The sequence below is a fragment of the Citrus clementina genome, unplaced genomic scaffold (assembly GCF_000493195.1).
Source record: "Citrus clementina cultivar Clemenules unplaced genomic scaffold, Citrus_clementina_v1.0 scaffold_6, whole genome shotgun sequence".
NCBI lineage: Eukaryota > Viridiplantae > Streptophyta > Magnoliopsida > Sapindales > Rutaceae > Citrus > Citrus x clementina.
Genome location: NW_006262139.1, coordinates 4,608,143 through 4,615,469, shown reverse-complemented (window position 1 = coordinate 4,615,469; position 7,327 = coordinate 4,608,143).

Below are 7,327 nucleotides of genomic sequence, written 5' to 3'. Positions count from 1 at the left end.
ACGAGAAAATGATTTGTATTCGTTTAACACTTAGGAAAAAAAGGAAGAAAGAAAGTTTAAAGTACCCAAAACGGTACAGTTTTGCTAGTATTTTTTTTATTAAAACGAACCTTTTATTTTTTTAAATAAAATAATATATAAAATTAGGGTCAAATATGGTCAAAGTAATTTTTCTATCACAATTTCTTGATAGATTAAATTTCTATCACAATTCTATCATAAGTTCGTGATAAATGATAATCCTATCATAAAGCCATCATAAATTTATGATAGAAAATATTTCTATCACAAGACCATCATTAATTTATGATAGATTAAAAATTATGTCACAAGTCTATCATAATTTTATGATATACCCAAAATCTGTTATAAGTTGTCTGTCATCTATTAGCAGTTTTCTTGTAGTGACATATTGGTTGCTGTTGACTACGTATCGAAATGGGTAGAAGCAATTCCATATAGAACCAATGATCACAAGATGGTGATAGGATTTTTGAAAAGCAACATTGTTTCACGCTTTGGATTCTCTCGAGCAATAATCAGTGATGGTAGTGCCCACTTTTGTAACAAAGCATTCAAATCTCTTTTAACAAAGTACTCCATCACTCATAAAGTAGCGACCCCATATCATCCGCAAACCAATGGCCAAGTTGAGATCTCCAGTCGAGAAATAAAGCACATATTAGAAAAGACGGTGAGGCCAGACAGAAAAGATTGGTCATTAAGACTTGATAATGCATTATGAGCATATAGAACAACTTTCAAGACCCCGATTGGGATGTCACCCTACAAGCTAGTGTATGGAAAATCTTGCCACCTACATGTGGAACTCGAGCATCGTGCATATTGGGCCATCAAGAAATTCAACTTTGACATGCAGCAAGCTAGCTCAAAAAGAAGATTACAGCGGGTAGAACTTGAAGAAATTCGCAATGGTGCATATGAAAATGCCAAGATTTACAAGCAGCGAATGAAAGTCTTTCATGACAAGCAAATTATGAGAAAATCTTTCATTCCAAGTTAGAAAGTGATTTTATTCAATTCTCGCTTGCACATATTCCCAGGTAAGTTACGCTCTCGATGATCTGGTCCCTTTATTGTTCACACTGTTTTTCCATATGGGGCAATTGAAATTAAGGACCCAAAGAACGATGTCACGTTTAAAGTTAATGGTCAATGATTAAAGCCATATCTAGAGTACCAACCACATTGAGAGGACACCGAAATAAATTTGAGTGACCCACCATATTTGAATTGAGTTTTTTCTTTCTTTTCGGTGATTTGATTTTTTTTTCTTTTTACTATTCTTTTGCTAATTAAAATTATTTTTGCATAAGTGTGTTTGTTTAACCATTAAGTTTTCTCTTATTATTGTTAATCATGAGTGCCATAGCTAAACAGTTCCTTTTGGACATTCTTAGACCACTTCAACGTGTAAAATCTCATCTCAAAAGGTAGATTCAATTTTGCAAAACACATCATATTTGGGCTCTGCAATCACCAGAGTTAGTATCCCATGTTGAGGATTTAGAAAGCCAACTCAGAGACATTGAGAGAAGTATCTACAACATCCAGTTGGAGCTTGAGGTAAATTCAATAAGAGGACGATTGTAATTTTCTTTTTATGTTTTAGTTTATTTTTCTTTGTTTGTGTGCTTTAGTTTGTTACCCCGGTGAAGTGGCAGATAACAGTACTCCGTGACAATCAAGTCGGTTACTTCAGTTTCCCATAATAAATGATCTTCTGAGGTGAAGGTATGGACAGAAACGAGATTCTAACAAAGCTTTACAATCGATTCCCTTCACTTCCTCAGAATGCCCACCTTAAATTTATAAAGCTCGGTCCAAACGCATGCGATTGCTAATGAGGAATAATATACCTGTTGACATCCGCTGATTAATCGAAGCTAAAGTACGATTGGCAGGTGAGTTACCTCTAAAATTTATTGTATACATGCCTGGTTATGGTAAAGGAAATTATGCAAGAAAACGACAAGCTCAAAGAATTTTTGTTGCTTGTCATAAGTGTGCAAGAATGAGATGTGATAAAAAACCATGTTCTTTAGGAATGGTGTCTGATAACAGGGAAGATAAGATTCAATTCATTAGGGATGACTTGAATAAGGAGTTATTGGATGATATCTTTTTGTCTCTTGAAACGCATCCCAACGGATATGTACAAGGAGCGATTCTCCAGTTATGGCCATTATTCCAAAAAGAGCATGCACGATATAGTCTCGGGAATCTGACTATTAAAGACCCCGTTTGTCAGTTTATAAGAAAACTGGATGGGAAGCCTATCCTCGACCCATAAAGGGCGTTCAAGCCATTTCTGGACATAAAACCAGAGGAAGATGTGAGCTACAGTCGCAACTACCTATAAATATCCTTTTACTTCACTGTTGTTTTATCATTTGCATTATTTTCTTTAATAATTTTATTTTATCATTTTTTTCCTTTTTACTGTTTGTTTTTTGACTATCAAGCCATGTGCTTTACGCATTAATTGACACTGACATGCTACCTCATACACAGCTGTGACCCGTTGTCACCAAGATTCTTAAATATGATTTTTTGTCAAGCACTCACAAATTATTTTTGAGAAGTATCCCAATGGCAGTTACTCCCAATAAACAATTCAAAAATATTTGTGTACTTTCTGGATTTAACTATGGCAAACATAAAGCGTTCATTGAGGCAGTCATAGATCTTGGTCGAAGCATAGCAGAGAGAAAACTACACTTGGTATATGAAGGAGGTAACCGAGGGTTATCAAAATTGGTATCAGAAGCTGCTTTTGTCAGAGGAAGCCAAGTGTTGGGTATCATTCCAAGAGCCCTAAAACCTTTGGGTAGTTTGTCTGACTCGCCGATTGGAGAAGAGTTAGTTGTCTCAGGTACGCAAGAAAGAATAACTGAAATGCTTAATCATGCTGATGCTTTTATTTTCTTACCAGGAGATCGTGCAACTCTAGAGGCACTTATCACATTAGCATCTTGGGCCCATCTGCACATTCACCAGAAACCCATCGGTTTGTTAAATGTCAATAATTTTTATGATGGCTTTATCACATTTCTTAACCATGCAATAAAAAACTATTTCATTCCTTCCACAGCGAAAAACTATTTTATTTGTGTTCACACTGCTAATGAGCTACTTGATCTATTACAACCTTATAAACCAGAGCCAGATCCCAGGACCTTGGTGTTGGAGTCTCCAAATAATGATGGTAACAGTAGCCGCAGTAAGTAGTACAAATTAGATTTAACTCTCTGCTTGTAAATATTTTCTTCTGTGTTGCACCACCCAAGTGATGTCTTCTAAACTCTACTTCTTTCCTTTAAAACATTGAGGAAAATTTTTTGTTTTGGTTGGGGGGAGGGAATAGTCAACAATTGTGGAATCTTGGTTAAGTTTTTACTAATTTTTTATTGTAGAGACTAACCGTGGCTAACTTTTTGTGTTGAAGATGACTGAATATAGAGTGTAGTGACTTTAGAAACGCATCTTATTCGTTTGAAAAAAAATAATAAAAAAAAATTCCAGACATTTTCTTTTTCTTTATTAAGCTTTGACAATTATTTTTATTTTCCTTCTAACTTCTTCTTTCTAATTTCTCCTTTATAAATATAGACTTTCAAATTTTTAAGTCGAAGATGGCTGAATATGGAGTGTAGTGACTCTAGAAACGCATCTTCTTAGTTAAAAAAAAATAAAACCATTTTCTTTTTCTATCATTTTAAGTGTAACTTTTCTAATTAGTTTTTCTGCATTATTTTCACCTTTCTGCATGCATATTTTCCTTTCATGTTTAGAATAGGTTGGGGGGTAGAATGTTGTTTGAAAAAAAAACGTGTGATTTGTTTTAACATTGGATGACATGATGAATTTTAAATTTTAGTATTTATATTATCTTTAGTCTTAAGTGATGTTACGCCATGTTTGCTACTCTACATGTTGATGTTGGAGACAAATATGAGTTGCTTGAAGGAATGAACATGTCATAATAAAAACCAAGTGAGTTTTTGAGCCTATCATTTTTCTTGGAGCGTAACCATTTTGCCCATTCTTCATACAACTTAGCAGTTTATTATTTTATATACGATCTCTAGATTTCTTTTCAGTCAACCCTCTAAAACAAATTGCTTCAAAAATTAAAAAAAAAGAAAAAAAAATGTGTGTTGCTACATCTAGAGGCTCATCTAACTAGTAGATATGGAAGATTATTTAGAGCCCTAAAAGACGATGGAAAGGTCATCTTTGACCCATTTGAGCCTTTCTAGCCATCCCTTTTATAAATTATCCATAGTTAACCATTTTGAGCCTTTAAAAAAAAAAAAATTTCTTTGTCAAACTTATCATCTTAACCCACTCCAATTTGGAGTATTACCCGATATCTTACAAGTTCCATAACCTATTTATGTTTGAGAAAAAAAGTAAATAATTATTTTATTCAGTGAAGTTGTGCCAAACAAAAGCAAAAAAAAAAAAAAATTGTTGTTTCAAAATGCACCTTGTAATTTGTTGTTTCAAAATAAATAACCAAAATGCACCTTGTAATTTACAAATTATCTCTACTTTTTCTCAAACATATATATTTTATTTTCCTTATTTCCCATCCTTTGTTAGCCATGTTCTTAGCCTACGTTACGTACTAATAAAAGCCCTTCTTGATTTTAGGGAACTATAGTCTAAAGTAGAAGCTAGTTATACGGGCTAAAAAGATGTAGTGGTGCATAAAAAAAAGAAAAATAAATAAATTGGGTTGACTAGCATTTTTATTTGACTTGAGATCGTATTATTTCTAAGCTGGGGGCATATTTATTTCATCTTGGTGAGAGCGTGTGATATCACTTCTTTATTATTTTCTCTCAATTACCATTCATTAGAGTGACTATTTTTATTGGGTTTAATTTCTTTGTGAGAGTGTCACTATTTTCAGTGAGATTTTGGGGTTTAACATGTCATTCTTGAAAGTAGCTGTGATAAAGTCTACTGTGTTGATTCATGTGGATGGTTGATGTGGGTGTGATGTTTCTTTAGAATGGAGATAATGCTTATATTTTATTTAATTACTATCATTAGTCTGATTGAATAAACATGATTGTTAAAAAAAAAATCATTTTGGATTTGAATTTTATTTTCGCTTTATTTGCTAGGGACTAGCAATAAGCTGGTTGGGGGTGTGTTGAGTGTTAGCAAAATGTACCTTTATAAAGGCGAAAATCGTTATTTTACACTTCAAATTTTACTAACACCCTTACTTTTATGTATTTAAGCTTCTTGTGATTTAATTATGTGTGCTTTATTTTAATTAAGTATTTCATATCTTTTAGGGGCATTATGGTCATTTCACAATGAAAGAGAGATCAGACGGCAAAACAGACATCACTTTTGAACTCAGGACAGTCGAAAACCTTAGGAGAATCATAAAAGGAAAAATATTACTGTTCACATGTACGATACTATTCATATGTACGGTATTATCCATGTTACTGTTCACGATACTATTCACATATACAAAAAGATGACGTGGCATTGACCAATGATGTGGCATTGACTGATGAGGTGTCACGATTCCATTGGAGAAAATTCTTATGCATTGTTGATCGGTGACGTGGCAGCATGTTAGTGGACTAAAAATTACGCATACGGTACATGCATATACGCAGGATTATTTTTAACCAAATCGTGTCATTGTTCAAGCCGATTGACTGTTCAAATCGCCTGGTCAAACCACGTACTGTTGACTGATGACATGACGCAATCGTGAGCTTCCAAACTATTTTTAATCTGATGGCAATGATTTACTCAATGTATCTATAAAAGGGGGCCTCCCCTCTAATTTGGCATCTCTGAATTCATTTTTGAGCTCCATTTTCTGTAATTCCTTCTCCATCTTGTATTTTCTACGTCTTTTAATAAATTCCTATTTTACCCCTAATTCAATTATGAGTAGCTAATTTTCTTTCAAGCTTGGGTTGAAAGTGAAGTCTCAACATGTGTCGTGGCCTTTATTTGGTAAACTTATTTTCTCTTCCCCTCTAGTTTTGTGGATGTTTTGACTTCTCGTCGACAAATAATAATAATTTTGTCTAGATACTGCCCTAGTTTCATCAGCTTCCGAATACAAGGTTATTATTATTTGGCACGATAAGCCCTTAGCACCATATTGATTAGAGTGTGGTTTATGAGGTGTGGATTCCCTCCTCATGATTTAATTGACACTAATAAGGAATATTTAGCCCATGGTGCATGTTGATACGGATCCAGATACCCAAGCGCTTCAATTATAATATTTTCCACCTTAATTTAATTCCGTCATTCCAATTTAAATTCTAAGATAATATAAATCACTTTCATCACAAATCCAACCACCCATATAGAAAAATTAATTCTACACATAATTAACATCCACCTCCTCGTGGGATCGACACTTGTCACCATTGATCTATTCTACAATAGATTCGTGCACTTGCGAGTTCAATAAAATTTACAGTAGACTGCGGATCAGGAACTGGTGGAGGTTGGTAATAAGCTGGAGGTGGTTCAGACTTGGCTGGTCTAGGTTGTGGTTTAGGCTGAGCAGGAGATGGAGTATGTTTGAGATGAGACAAACCAAATAATTTGGCATAGTCTACCGGCTGTCATGAAGTGGATGGTGTGTAGAAAGGCTGGTAAGTACTGAAAGTTGGTGTATGCAAGGGTAGAGCATGAGATTTTGCATACAATGAAGGTTGTTGTTTGTCAGCATCAATCCTCGTAAGTTTAGCCTTTAATTGCCTAATTTCTGCCTCCTTTTGGTTAAATTCAGGATCCTAAAGAGATTAGCGAGAATATGTGGCGTTGTTATACTAGAACTGCAACAGTTAAAACTGTGCTTTGGACCAGTAGTCCGCAAGTTCGGGTTTCCAGCCGATACACCTCTGAGATCAAAAACTTTGAAACATTTTCATCTCGGGTTATACAACCCAAAACAAACTTTCCTTTAGTCTAAAACAGGGTACCAAACCAGATAAGAAATGATCAAAAGTTTTCTGATGCACAGGATCCTTGCAAAAGGCAAGTGCAGAGTATACTTCCTTTAGTTTCAAAATGAACAAACTTAATTCTTTATTCTTTTTCTTTCGTTAGATCTTCATTTGCAAAGAGAGAGAAAGGAGTTTAGAAATTCATGGTTTGATAAAACACGAGAGTTTATTTCTTGGAAAACTTCTATATCTTACAAGCGAGGGGAGAATCCTTTATATAGGAGAATTCTTGGGGAGATAGGACAGGACCCCTATCTTTTACAAAAGCAAAAGTAAAAGATACATCATGACACAAC